General features: G+C 46.8%; 16 non-coding genes across 16 annotated transcripts; all 16 read right to left on the bottom strand.

Annotated features, from left to right (window-relative positions):
- Nucleotides 1–302: 302 nt before the first annotated feature.
- Nucleotides 303–409, bottom strand: LOC136688882 (U6 spliceosomal RNA). The gene has a single exon (XR_010801567.1). It is a non-coding gene; the product is annotated as a U6 spliceosomal RNA (small nuclear RNA).
- A 422-nt stretch (nucleotides 410–831) lies between these two features.
- On the bottom strand, nucleotides 832–995 carry LOC136687864 (U1 spliceosomal RNA). Its single transcript, XR_010800585.1, has one exon. It is a non-coding gene; the product is annotated as a U1 spliceosomal RNA (small nuclear RNA).
- Nucleotides 996–1258: 263 nt separating this feature from the next.
- LOC136688881 (U6 spliceosomal RNA) lies at nucleotides 1259–1365 on the bottom strand. The gene has a single exon (XR_010801566.1). It is a non-coding gene; the product is annotated as a U6 spliceosomal RNA (small nuclear RNA).
- A 1233-nt stretch (nucleotides 1366–2598) lies between these two features.
- LOC136688880 (U6 spliceosomal RNA) lies at nucleotides 2599–2705 on the bottom strand. Its single transcript, XR_010801565.1, has one exon. It is a non-coding gene; the product is annotated as a U6 spliceosomal RNA (small nuclear RNA).
- A 421-nt stretch (nucleotides 2706–3126) lies between these two features.
- Nucleotides 3127–3290, bottom strand: LOC136687967 (U1 spliceosomal RNA). The gene has a single exon (XR_010800682.1). It is a non-coding gene; the product is annotated as a U1 spliceosomal RNA (small nuclear RNA).
- Nucleotides 3291–3553: 263 nt separating this feature from the next.
- Nucleotides 3554–3660, bottom strand: LOC136688879 (U6 spliceosomal RNA). Its single transcript, XR_010801564.1, has one exon. It is a non-coding gene; the product is annotated as a U6 spliceosomal RNA (small nuclear RNA).
- A 1233-nt stretch (nucleotides 3661–4893) lies between these two features.
- On the bottom strand, nucleotides 4894–5000 carry LOC136688878 (U6 spliceosomal RNA). The gene has a single exon (XR_010801563.1). It is a non-coding gene; the product is annotated as a U6 spliceosomal RNA (small nuclear RNA).
- Nucleotides 5001–5421: 421 nt separating this feature from the next.
- LOC136687863 (U1 spliceosomal RNA) lies at nucleotides 5422–5585 on the bottom strand. The gene has a single exon (XR_010800584.1). It is a non-coding gene; the product is annotated as a U1 spliceosomal RNA (small nuclear RNA).
- Nucleotides 5586–5848: 263 nt separating this feature from the next.
- LOC136688877 (U6 spliceosomal RNA) lies at nucleotides 5849–5955 on the bottom strand. Its single transcript, XR_010801562.1, has one exon. It is a non-coding gene; the product is annotated as a U6 spliceosomal RNA (small nuclear RNA).
- Nucleotides 5956–7188: 1233 nt separating this feature from the next.
- LOC136688876 (U6 spliceosomal RNA) lies at nucleotides 7189–7295 on the bottom strand. The gene has a single exon (XR_010801561.1). It is a non-coding gene; the product is annotated as a U6 spliceosomal RNA (small nuclear RNA).
- A 421-nt stretch (nucleotides 7296–7716) lies between these two features.
- LOC136687862 (U1 spliceosomal RNA) lies at nucleotides 7717–7880 on the bottom strand. The gene has a single exon (XR_010800583.1). It is a non-coding gene; the product is annotated as a U1 spliceosomal RNA (small nuclear RNA).
- A 263-nt stretch (nucleotides 7881–8143) lies between these two features.
- Nucleotides 8144–8250, bottom strand: LOC136688875 (U6 spliceosomal RNA). Its single transcript, XR_010801560.1, has one exon. It is a non-coding gene; the product is annotated as a U6 spliceosomal RNA (small nuclear RNA).
- Nucleotides 8251–9483: 1233 nt separating this feature from the next.
- LOC136688874 (U6 spliceosomal RNA) lies at nucleotides 9484–9590 on the bottom strand. Its single transcript, XR_010801559.1, has one exon. It is a non-coding gene; the product is annotated as a U6 spliceosomal RNA (small nuclear RNA).
- Nucleotides 9591–10011: 421 nt separating this feature from the next.
- LOC136687861 (U1 spliceosomal RNA) lies at nucleotides 10012–10175 on the bottom strand. Its single transcript, XR_010800582.1, has one exon. It is a non-coding gene; the product is annotated as a U1 spliceosomal RNA (small nuclear RNA).
- Nucleotides 10176–10438: 263 nt separating this feature from the next.
- LOC136688872 (U6 spliceosomal RNA) lies at nucleotides 10439–10545 on the bottom strand. The gene has a single exon (XR_010801558.1). It is a non-coding gene; the product is annotated as a U6 spliceosomal RNA (small nuclear RNA).
- Nucleotides 10546–11778: 1233 nt separating this feature from the next.
- LOC136688871 (U6 spliceosomal RNA) lies at nucleotides 11779–11885 on the bottom strand. The gene has a single exon (XR_010801557.1). It is a non-coding gene; the product is annotated as a U6 spliceosomal RNA (small nuclear RNA).
- Nucleotides 11886–12894: the final 1009 nt, after the last annotated feature.

Here is a 12894-nt window from a genome sequence, read left to right as displayed (position 1 = left end):
CATCTTGAGACGGCAGCCAGCCGACAGTGCCGAGCCTGAGCCAGAATCGGCCCAGATCTACCTTGCTAGCTGGATAACCTAGCATAGCTGTTGCTTTGCTAGAGCTCTTTAAATACTTATACTTTACCATAATGAGTGAAACTAAAGTTTTAAGTTTTAATAAGATATGATTGTCTTGTGAATGTCTGTGGCCTCTTGTGGTCTGACCAGGCATAGGTTTAGCTCTCCTGGCAGCCACCTTTAACACTATTGCTTGAGGATCTTCTGAAGCAGAGACACGCTGCGTTTCCGGTGTGATGGTGCAAAATATGGAACGCCTCACGGATTTGCGTGTCATCCTTTCGCAGGGGCCATGCTAATCTTCTCTGTATCGATCCAATTTTAGTATATGTGCTGCCGTAGCAAGCACAATGTGGATTTCTCACAGGGCCCACATGTACCTGCCGCATGTCCGCAAGCGTTCTGCAATGGGGTAGGTCTCCGAAATGCCTCTCCTTGCTGGTAAAAGTTGGCCCCCTCTGCCTAGTGGTGTGCCAGGCAACCGTAAAAAGACATAAATAAAAAAAAACACAAAAGAAAAAAAAATGAAAAATAAAACACACAACTAAAAAACCCCAAAAACAAACAAACCTCAACCACAGCTGACACACATGGAGCTATGCTTGCAGAGAGTGTCTCCAAGTTAGTCTTGGGGACTCACCGATCCTGGGAGCCTGATAAGTATGTGAGCTTTCTCCCTGATCGCATTCCCTCCTGGTTAACCTTCTTTGAGCAACACCGCAGCTTGCGCTATAGTACTGATTCAGGTCTGTCTTTGGAACGAGATTTTGTCAGGGGAGAGCGCGAACGCAGTCCCCCACTACCAGAAATTATGCAGTCGAGATTCCCACATTTGGGGAATTCGCAAGGGTCAGCTCAGCCGGAGTGCAATGGCTGAGCCTCGCCTTGGGTGAACCACCTTTGTGATCATGGTGTCGCCCCTGCCAGGTAAGTATAAGTTCCTTGCAGCAATCTGGCAGGATCCTGTTGATCCCACAGGATGCAGGAAGAGGGTGCGGTGCAGAGAGGTGGTGGGGGAGGGCTTGAGGACTTCCTAGCCCCGCCCACCATGCTGATGGAAATGTGATTGTCTTGTGAATGTCTGTGGCCTCTTGTGGTCTGACCAGGCATAGGTTTAGCTCTCCTGGCAGCCACCTTTAACACTATTGCTTGAGGATCTTCTGAAGCAGAGACACGCTGCGTTTCCGGTGTGATGGTGCAAAATATGGAACGCCTCACGGATTTGCGTGTCATCCTTTCGCAGGGGCCATGCTAATCTTCTCTGTATCGATCCAATTTTAGTATATGTGCTGCCGTAGCAAGCACAACGTGGACTTCTCACAGGGCCCACATGTACCTGCCGCATGTCCGCAAGCGTTCTGCAATGGGGTAGGTCTCCGAAATGCCTCTCCTTGCTGGTAAAAGTTGGCCCCCTCTGCCTAGTGGTGTGCCAGGCAACCGTAAAAAGACATAAATAAAAAAAACACAAAAGAAAAAAAAATGAAAAATAAAACACACAACTAAAAAAACCCAAAAACAAACAAACCTCAACCACAGCTGACACACATGGAGCTATGCTTGCAGAGAGTGTCTCCAAGTTAGTCTTGGGGACTCACCGATCCTGGGAGCCTGATAAGTATGTGAGCTTTCTCCCTGATCGCATTCCCTCCTGGTAAATCTTCTTTGAGCGCCGCGGTCACATAATAGAGCGCGAATCTTCATCGTCTTCTTCTTCTGTGTTTTTACAGCGGTTCGCTTCTACCACCTTCCGTTTTCTCATTCAGAGTTCATTCATTTTAAAGCTGTCGTCTCCAAAAACTTAACAATTTCCTCCCTTCCGTACGACACCGTCTCCTTATTAACCCTATTTATCATAATCATTTCTGTCGTTCGTGTCCCAGTCATTACATCAATATTCTAAAATATTACAATATTAACAGAGCTTACCTATAACTGTATGGCATTTAACAAGTTAAAATAATGATTATTTTACTTAAAGTTTATTACATCGTTATCCAGACAGTTACCAGTATTTTCTTTTATTTTTAGATGTGGGCCACATACGATTAAAACGCAGTATTTAATAAAATGCTCTGATCAGTGTGCTAACTGCAATGGCAATCGCCTCGCCAGCCGACAGTGCCAACGTGCTGCCGCAAACTGGGCCAGATGCAGCGTTCCGCATTCACGCCGAGCCTCAGCTAGCCGAGAGTGCCAACATGCAGCCGGACTTGGGCCAGATACAGGGTGCCGCATTCACGCCGAGACGGCAGCCAGCCGACAGTGCCGAGCCTGAGCCAGAATCGGCCCAGATCTACCTTGCTAGCTGGATAACCTAGCATAGCTGTTGCTTTGCTAGAGCTCTTTAAATACTTATACTTTACCATAATGAGTGAAACTAAAGTTTTAAGTTTTAATAAGATATGATTGTCTTGTGAATGTCTGTGGCCTCTTGTGGTCTGACCAGGCATAGGTTTAGCTCTCCTGGCAGCCACCTTTAACACTATTGCTTGAGGATCTTCTGAAGCAGAGACACGCTGCGTTTCCGGTGTGATGGTGCAAAATATGGAACGCCTCACGGATTTGCGTGTCATCCTTTCGCAGGGGCCATGCTAATCTTCTCTGTATCGATCCAATTTTAGTATATGTGCTGCCGTAGCAAGCACAATGTGGACTTCTCACAGGGCCCACATGTACCTGCCGCATGTCCGCAAGCGTTCTGCAATGGGGTAGGTCTCCGAAATGCCTCTCCTTGCTGGTAAAAGTTGGCCCCCTCTGCCTAGTGGTGTGCCAGGCAACCGTAAAAAGACATAAATAAAAAAAACACAAAAGAAAAACAAATGAAAAATAAAACACACAACTAAAAAAACCCAAAAACAAACAAACCTCAACCACAGCTGACACACATGGAGCTATGCTTGCAGAGAGTGTCTCCAAGTTAGTCTTGGGGACTCACCGATCCTGGGAGCCTGATAAGTATGTGAGCTTTCTCCCTGATCGCATTCCCTCCTGGTTAACCTTCTTTGAGCAACACCGCAGCTTGCGCTATAGTACTGATTCAGGTCTGTCTTTGGAACGAGATTTTGTCAGGGGAGAGCGCGAACGCAGTCCCCCACTACCAGAAATTATGCAGTCGAGATTCCCACATTTGGGGAATTCGCAAGGGTCAGCTCAGCCGGAGTGCAATGGCTAAGCCTCGCCTTGGGTGAACCACATTTGTGATCATGGTGTCGCCCCTGCCAGGTAAGTATAAGTTCCTTGCAGCAATCTGGCAGGATCCTGTTGATCCCACAGGATGCAGGAAGAGGGTGCGGTGCAGAGAGGTGGTGGGGGAGGGCTTGAGGACTTCCTAGCCCCGCCCACCATGCTGATGGAAATGTGATTGTCTTGTGAATGTCTGTGGCCTCTTGTGGTCTGACCAGGCATAGGTTTAGCTCTCCTGGCAGCCACCTTTAACACTATTGCTTGAGGATCTTCTGAAGCAGAGACACGCTGCGTTTCCGGTGTGATGGTGCAAAATATGGAACGCCTCACGGATTTGCGTGTCATCCTTTCGCAGGGGCCATGCTAATCTTCTCTGTATCGATCCAATTTTAGTATATGTGCTGCCGTAGCAAGCACAACGTGGACTTCTCACAGGGCCCACATGTACCTGCCGCATGTCCGCAAGCGTTCTGCAATGGGGTAGGTCTCCGAAATGCCTCTCCTTGCTGGTAAAAGTTGGCCCCCTCTGCCTAGTGGTGTGCCAGGCAACCGTAAAAAGACATAAATAAAAAAAACACAAAAGAAAAAAAAATGAAAAATAAAACACACAACTAAAAAAACCCAAAAACAAACAAACCTCAACCACAGCTGACACACATGGAGCTATGCTTGCAGAGAGTGTCTCCAAGTTAGTCTTGGGGACTCACCGATCCTGGGAGCCTGATAAGTATGTGAGCTTTCTCCCTGATCGCATTCCCTCCTGGTAAATCTTCTTTGAGCGCCGCGGTCACATAATAGAGCGCGAATCTTCATCGTCTTCTTCTTCTGTGTTTTTACAGCGGTTCGCTTCTACCACCTTCCGTTTTCTCATTCAGAGTTCATTCATTTTAAAGCTGTCGTCTCCAAAAACTTAACAATTTCCTCCCTTCCGTACGACACCGTCTCCTTATTAACCCTATTTATCATAATCATTTCTGTCGTTCGTGTCCCAGTCATTACATCAATATTCTAAAATATTACAATATTAACAGAGCTTACCTATAACTGTATGGCATTTAACAAGTTAAAATAATGATTATTTTACTTAAAGTTTATTACATCGTTATCCAGACAGTTACCAGTATTTTCTTTTATTTTTAGATGTGGGCCACATACGATTAAAACGCAGTATTTAATAAAATGCTCTGATCAGTGTGCTAACTGCAATGGCAATCGCCTCGCCAGCCGACAGTGCCAACGTGCTGCCGCAAACTGGGCCAGATGCAGCGTTCCGCATTCACGCCGAGCCTCAGCTAGCCGAGAGTGCCAACATGCAGCCGGACTTGGGCCAGATACAGGGTGCCGCATTCACGCCGAGACGGCAGCCAGCCGACAGTGCCGAGCCTGAGCCAGAATCGGCCCAGATCTACCTTGCTAGCTGGATAACCTAGCATAGCTGTTGCTTTGCTAGAGCTCTTTAAATACTTATACTTTACCATAATGAGTGAAACTAAAGTTTTAAGTTTTAATAAGATATGATTGTCTTGTGAATGTCTGTGGCCTCTTGTGGTCTGACCAGGCATAGGTTTAGCTCTCCTGGCAGCCACCTTTAACACTATTGCTTGAGGATCTTCTGAAGCAGAGACACGCTGCGTTTCCGGTGTGATGGTGCAAAATATGGAACGCCTCACGGATTTGCGTGTCATCCTTTCGCAGGGGCCATGCTAATCTTCTCTGTATCGATCCAATTTTAGTATATGTGCTGCCGTAGCAAGCACAATGTGGACTTCTCACAGGGCCCACATGTACCTGCCGCATGTCCGCAAGCGTTCTGCAATGGGGTAGGTCTCCGAAATGCCTCTCCTTGCTGGTAAAAGTTGGCCCCCTCTGCCTAGTGGTGTGCCAGGCAACCGTAAAAAGACATAAATAAAAAAAACACAAAAGAAAAACAAATGAAAAATAAAACACACAACTAAAAAAACCCAAAAACAAACAAACCTCAACCACAGCTGACACACATGGAGCTATGCTTGCAGAGAGTGTCTCCAAGTTAGTCTTGGGGACTCACCGATCCTGGGAGCCTGATAAGTATGTGAGCTTTCTCCCTGATCGCATTCCCTCCTGGTTAACCTTCTTTGAGCAACACCGCAGCTTGCGCTATAGTACTGATTCAGGTCTGTCTTTGGAACGAGATTTTGTCAGGGGAGAGCGCGAACGCAGTCCCCCACTACCAGAAATTATGCAGTCGAGATTCCCACATTTGGGGAATTCGCAAGGGTCAGCTCAGCCGGAGTGCAATGGCTGAGCCTCGCCTTGGGTGAACCACCTTTGTGATCATGGTGTCGCCCCTGCCAGGTAAGTATAAGTTCCTTGCAGCAATCTGGCAGGATCCTGTTGATCCCACAGGATGCAGGAAGAGGGTGCGGTGCAGAGAGGTGGTGGGGGAGGGCTTGAGGACTTCCTAGCCCCGCCCACCATGCTGATGGAAATGTGATTGTCTTGTGAATGTCTGTGGCCTCTTGTGGTCTGACCAGGCATAGGTTTAGCTCTCCTGGCAGCCACCTTTAACACTATTGCTTGAGGATCTTCTGAAGCAGAGACACGCTGCGTTTCCGGTGTGATGGTGCAAAATATGGAACGCCTCACGGATTTGCGTGTCATCCTTTCGCAGGGGCCATGCTAATCTTCTCTGTATCGATCCAATTTTAGTATATGTGCTGCCGTAGCAAGCACAACGTGGACTTCTCACAGGGCCCACATGTACCTGCCGCATGTCCGCAAGCGTTCTGCAATGGGGTAGGTCTCCGAAATGCCTCTCCTTGCTGGTAAAAGTTGGCCCCCTCTGCCTAGTGGTGTGCCAGGCAACCGTAAAAAGACATAAATAAAAAAAACACAAAAGAAAAAAAAATGAAAAATAAAACACACAACTAAAAAAACCCAAAAACAAACAAACCTCAACCACAGCTGACACACATGGAGCTATGCTTGCAGAGAGTGTCTCCAAGTTAGTCTTGGGGACTCACCGATCCTGGGAGCCTGATAAGTATGTGAGCTTTCTCCCTGATCGCATTCCCTCCTGGTAAATCTTCTTTGAGCGCCGCGGTCACATAATAGAGCGCGAATCTTCATCGTCTTCTTCTTCTGTGTTTTTACAGCGGTTCGCTTCTACCACCTTCCGTTTTCTCATTCAGAGTTCATTCATTTTAAAGCTGTCGTCTCCAAAAACTTAACAATTTCCTCCCTTCCGTACGACACCGTCTCCTTATTAACCCTATTTATCATAATCATTTCTGTCGTTCGTGTCCCAGTCATTACATCAATATTCTAAAATATTACAATATTAACAGAGCTTACCTATAACTGTATGGCATTTAACAAGTTAAAATAATGATTATTTTACTTAAAGTTTATTACATCGTTATCCAGACAGTTACCAGTATTTTCTTTTATTTTTAGATGTGGGCCACATACGATTAAAACGCAGTATTTAATAAAATGCTCTGATCAGTGTGCTAACTGCAATGGCAATCGCCTCGCCAGCCGACAGTGCCAACATGCTGCCGCAAACTGGGCCAGATGCAGTGTTCCGCATTCACGCCGAGCCTCAGCTAGCCGAGAGTGCCAACATGCAGCCGGACTTGGGCCAGATACAGGGTGCCGCATTCACGCCAAGACGGCAGCCAGCCGACAGTGCCGAGCCTGAGCCAGAATCGGCCCAGATCTACCTTGCTAGCTGGATAACCTAGCATAGCTGTTGCTTTGCTAGAGCTCTTTAAATACTTATACTTTACCATAATGAGTGAAACTAAAGTTTTAAGTTTTAATAAGATATGATTGTCTTGTGAATGTCTGTGGCCTCTTGTGGTCTGACCAGGCATAGGTTTAGCTCTCCTGGCAGCCACCTTTAACACTATTGCTTGAGGATCTTCTGAAGCAGAGACACGCTGCGTTTCCGGTGTGATGGTGCAAAATATGGAACGCCTCACGGATTTGCGTGTCATCCTTTCGCAGGGGCCATGCTAATCTTCTCTGTATCGATCCAATTTTAGTATATGTGCTGCCGTAGCAAGCACAATGTGGACTTCTCACAGGGCCCACATGTACCTGCCGCATGTCCGCAAGCGTTCTGCAATGGGGTAGGTCTCCGAAATGCCTCTCCTTGCTGGTAAAAGTTGGCCCCCTCTGCCTAGTGGTGTGCCAGGCAACCGTAAAAAGACATAAATAAAAAAAACACAAAAGAAAAACAAATGAAAAATAAAACACACAACTAAAAAAACCCAAAAACAAACAAACCTCAACCACAGCTGACACACATGGAGCTATGCTTGCAGAGAGTGTCTCCAAGTTAGTCTTGGGGACTCACCGATCCTGGGAGCCTGATAAGTATGTGAGCTTTCTCCCTGATCGCATTCCCTCCTGGTTAACCTTCTTTGAGCAACACCGCAGCTTGCGCTATAGTACTGATTCAGGTCTGTCTTTGGAACGAGATTTTGTCAGGGGAGAGCGCGAACGCAGTCCCCCACTACCAGAAATTATGCAGTCGAGATTCCCACATTTGGGGAATTCGCAAGGGTCAGCTCAGCCGGAGTGCAATGGCTGAGCCTCGCCTTGGGTGAACCACCTTTGTGATCATGGTGTCGCCCCTGCCAGGTAAGTATAAGTTCCTTGCAGCAATCTGGCAGGATCCTGTTGATCCCACAGGATGCAGGAAGAGGGTGCGGTGCAGAGAGGTGGTGGGGGAGGGCTTGAGGACTTCCTAGCCCCGCCCACCATGCTGATGGAAATGTGATTGTCTTGTGAATGTCTGTGGCCTCTTGTGGTCTGACCAGGCATAGGTTTAGCTCTCCTGGCAGCCACCTTTAACACTATTGCTTGAGGATCTTCTGAAGCAGAGACACGCTGCGTTTCCGGTGTGATGGTGCAAAATATGGAACGCCTCACGGATTTGCGTGTCATCCTTTCGCAGGGGCCATGCTAATCTTCTCTGTATCGATCCAATTTTAGTATATGTGCTGCCGTAGCAAGCACAACGTGGACTTCTCACAGGGCCCACATGTACCTGCCGCATGTCCGCAAGCGTTCTGCAATGGGGTAGGTCTCCGAAATGCCTCTCCTTGCTGGTAAAAGTTGGCCCCCTCTGCCTAGTGGTGTGCCAGGCAACCGTAAAAAGACATAAATAAAAAAAACACAAAAGAAAAAAAAATGAAAAATAAAACACACAACTAAAAAAACCCAAAAACAAACAAACCTCAACCACAGCTGACACACATGGAGCTATGCTTGCAGAGAGTGTCTCCAAGTTAGTCTTGGGGACTCACCGATCCTGGGAGCCTGATAAGTATGTGAGCTTTCTCCCTGATCGCATTCCCTCCTGGTAAATCTTCTTTGAGCGCCGCGGTCACATAATAGAGCGCGAATCTTCATCGTCTTCTTCTTCTGTGTTTTTACAGCGGTTCGCTTCTAACACCTTCCGTTTTCTCATTCAGAGTTCATTCATTTTAAAGCTGTCGTCTCCAAAAACTTAACAATTTCCTCCCTTCCGTACGACACCGTCTCCTTATTAACCCTATTTATCATAATCATTTCTGTCGTTCGTGTCCCAGTCATTACATCAATATTCTAAAATATTACAATATTAACAGAGCTTACCTATAACTGTATGGCATTTAACAAGTTAAAATAATGATTATTTTACTTAAAGTTTATTACATCGTTATCCAGACAGTTACCAGTATTTTCTTTTATTTTTAGATGTGGGCCACATACGATTAAAACGCAGTATTTAATAAAATGCTCTGATCAGTGTGCTAACTGCAATGGCAATCGCCTCGCCAGCCGACAGTGCCAACGTGCTGCCGCAAACTGGGCCAGATGCAGCGTTCCGCATTCACGCCGAGCCTCAGCTAGCCGAGAGTGCCAACATGCAGCCGGACTTGGGCCAGATACAGGGTGCCGCATTCACGCCGAGACGGCAGCCAGCCGACAGTGCCGAGCCTGAGCCAGAATCGGCCCAGATCTACCTTGCTAGCTGGATAACCTAGCATAGCTGTTGCTTTGCTAGAGCTCTTTAAATACTTATACTTTACCATAATGAGTGAAACTAAAGTTTTAAGTTTTAATAAGATATGATTGTCTTGTGAATGTCTGTGGCCTCTTGTGGTCTGACCAGGCATAGGTTTAGCTCTCCTGGCAGCCACCTTTAACACTATTGCTTGAGGATCTTCTGAAGCAGAGACACGCTGCGTTTCCGGTGTGATGGTGCAAAATATGGAACGCCTCACGGATTTGCGTGTCATCCTTTCGCAGGGGCCATGCTAATCTTCTCTGTATCGATCCAATTTTAGTATATGTGCTGCCGTAGCAAGCACAATGTGGACTTCTCACAGGGCCCACATGTACCTGCCGCATGTCCGCAAGCGTTCTGCAATGGGGTAGGTCTCCGAAATGCCTCTCCTTGCTGGTAAAAGTTGGCCCCCTCTGCCTAGTGGTGTGCCAGGCAACCGTAAAAAGACATAAATAAAAAAAACACAAAAGAAAAACAAATGAAAAATAAAACACACAACTAAAAAAACCCAAAAACAAACAAACCTCAACCACAGCTGACACACATGGAGCTATGCTTGCAGAGAGTGTCTCCAAGTTAGTCTTGGGGACTCACCGATCCTGGGAGCCTGATAAGTATGTGAGCTTTCTCCCTGATCGCATTCCCTCCTGGTTAACCTTCTTTGAGCAACACCGCAGCTTGCGCTATAGTACTGATTCAGGTCTGTCTTTGGAACGAGATTTTGTCAGGGGAGAGCGCGAACGCAGTCCCCCACTACCAGAAATTATGCAGTCGAGATTCCCACATTTGGGGAATTCGCAAGGGTCAGCTCAGCCGGAGTGCAATGGCTGAGCCTCGCCTTGGGTGAACCACCTTTGTGATCATGGTGTCGCCCCTGCCAGGTAAGTATAAGTTCCTTGCAGCAATCTGGCAGGATCCTGTTGATCCCACAGGATGCAGGAAGAGGGTGCGGTGCAGAGAGGTGGTGGGGGAGGGCTTGAGGACTTCCTAGCCCCGCCCACCATGCTGATGGAAATGTGATTGTCTTGTGAATGTCTGTGGCCTCTTGTGGTCTGACCAGGCATAGGTTTAGCTCTCCTGGCAGCCACCTTTAACACTATTGCTTGAGGATCTTCTGAAGCAGAGACACGCTGCGTTTCCGGTGTGATGGTGCAAAATATGGAACGCCTCACGGATTTGCGTGTCATCCTTTCGCAGGGGCCATGCTAATCTTCTCTGTATCGATCCAATTTTAGTATATGTGCTGCCGTAGCAAGCACAACGTGGACTTCTCACAGGGCCCACATGTACCTGCCGCATGTCCGCAAGCGTTCTGCAATGGGGTAGGTCTCCGAAATGCCTCTCCTTGCTGGTAAAAGTTGGCCCCCTCTGCCTAGTGGTGTGCCAGGCAACCGTAAAAAGACATAAATAAAAAAAACACAAAAGAAAAAAAAATGAAAAATAAAACACACAACTAAAAAAACCCAAAAACAAACAAACCTCAACCACAGCTGACACACATGGAGCTATGCTTGCAGAGAGTGTCTCCAAGTTAGTCTTGGGGACTCACCGATCCTGGGAGCCTGATAAGTATGTGAGCTTTCTCCCTGATCGCATTCCCTCCTGGTAAATCTTCTTTGAGCGCCGCGGTCACATAATAGAGCGCGAATCTTCATCGTCTTCTTCTTCTGTGTTTTTACAGCGGTTCGCTTCTACCACCTTCCGTTTTCTCATTCAGAGTTCATTCATTTTAAAGCTGTCGTCTCCAAAAACTTAACAATTTCCTCCCTTCCGTACGACACCGTCTCCTTATTAACCCTATTTATCATAATCATTTCTGTCGTTCGTGTCCCAGTCATTACATCAATATTCTAAAATATTACAATATTAACAGAGCTTACCTATAACTGTATGGCATTTAACAAGTTAAAATAATGATTATTTTACTTAAAGTTTATTACATCGTTATCCAGACAGTTACCAGTATTTTCTTTTATTTTTAGATGTGGGCCACATACGATTAAAACGCAGTATTTAATAAAATGCTCTGATCAGTGTGCTAACTGCAATGGCAATCGCCTCGCCAGCCGACAGTGCCAACGTGCTGCCGCAAACTGGGCCAGATGCAGCGTTCCGCATTCACGCCGAGCCTCAGCTAGCCGAGAGTGCCAACATGCAGCCGGACTTGGGCCAGATACAGGGTGCCGCATTCACGCCGAGACGGCAGCCAGCCGACAGTGCCGAGCCTGAGCCAGAATCGGCCCAGATCTACCTTGCTAGCTGGATAACCTAGCATAGCTGTTGCTTTGCTAGAGCTCTTTAAATACTTATACTTTACCATAATGAGTGAAACTAAAGTTTTAAGTTTTAATAAGATATGATTGTCTTGTGAATGTCTGTGGCCTCTTGTGGTCTGACCAGGCATAGGTTTAGCTCTCCTGGCAGCCACCTTTAACACTATTGCTTGAGGATCTTCTGAAGCAGAGACACGCTGCGTTTCCGGTGTGATGGTGCAAAATATGGAACGCCTCACGGATTTGCGTGTCATCCTTTCGCAGGGGCCATGCTAATCTTCTCTGTATCGATCCAATTTTAGTATATGTGCTGCCGTAGCAAGCACAATGTGGACTTCTCACAGGGCCCACATGTACCTGCCGCATGTCCGCAAGCGTTCTGCAATGGGGTAGGTCTCCGAAATGCCTCTCCTTGCTGGTAAAAGTTGGCCCCCTCTGCCTAGTGGTGTGCCAGGCAACCGTAAAAAGACATAAATAACAAAAACACAAAAGAAAAAAAAATGAAAAATAAAACACACAACTAAAAAAACCCAAAAACAAACAAACCTCAACCACAGCTGACACACATGGAGCTATGCTTGCAGAGAGTGTCTCCAAGTTAGTCTTGGGGACTCACCGATCCTGGGAGCCTGATAAGTATGTGAGCTTTCTCCCTGATCGCATTCCCTCCTGGTAAATCTTCTTTGAGCGCCGCGGTCACATAATAGAGCGCGAATCTTCATCGTCTTCTTCTTCTGTGTTTTTACAGCGGTTCGCTTCTACCACCTTCCGTTTTCTCATTCAGAGTTCATTCATTTTAAAGCTGTCGTCTCCAAAAACTTAACAATTTCCTCCCTTCCGTACGACACCGTCTCCTTATTAACCCTATTTATCATAATCATTTCTGTCGTTCGTGTCCCAGTCATTACATCAATATTCTAAAATATTACAATATTAACAGAGCTTACCTATAACTGTATGGCATTTAACAAGTTAAAATAATGATTATTTTACTTAAAGTTTATTACATCGTTATCCAGACAGTTACCAGTATTTTCTTTTATTTTTAGATGTGGGCCACATACGATTAAAACGCAGTATTTAATAAAATGCTCTGATCAGTGTGCTAACTGCAATGGCAATCGCCTCGCCAGCCGACAGTGCCAACGTGCTGCCGCAAACTGGGCCAGATGCAGCGTTCCGCATTCACGCCGAGCCTCAGCTAGCCGAGAGTGCCAACATGCAGCCGGACTTGGGCCAGATACAGGGTGCCGCATTCACGCCGAGACGGCAGCCAGCCGACAGTGCCGAGCCTGAGCCAGAATCGGCCCAGATCTACCTTGCTAGCTGGATAAC

The sequence above is a fragment of the Hoplias malabaricus genome, chromosome 2 (assembly GCF_029633855.1).
Source record: "Hoplias malabaricus isolate fHopMal1 chromosome 2, fHopMal1.hap1, whole genome shotgun sequence".
Lineage (NCBI taxonomy): Eukaryota > Metazoa > Chordata > Actinopteri > Characiformes > Erythrinidae > Hoplias > Hoplias malabaricus.
Note: the sequence above shows the minus strand (reverse complement) of the source record. Positions and strands in the feature narration are given on the sequence as shown.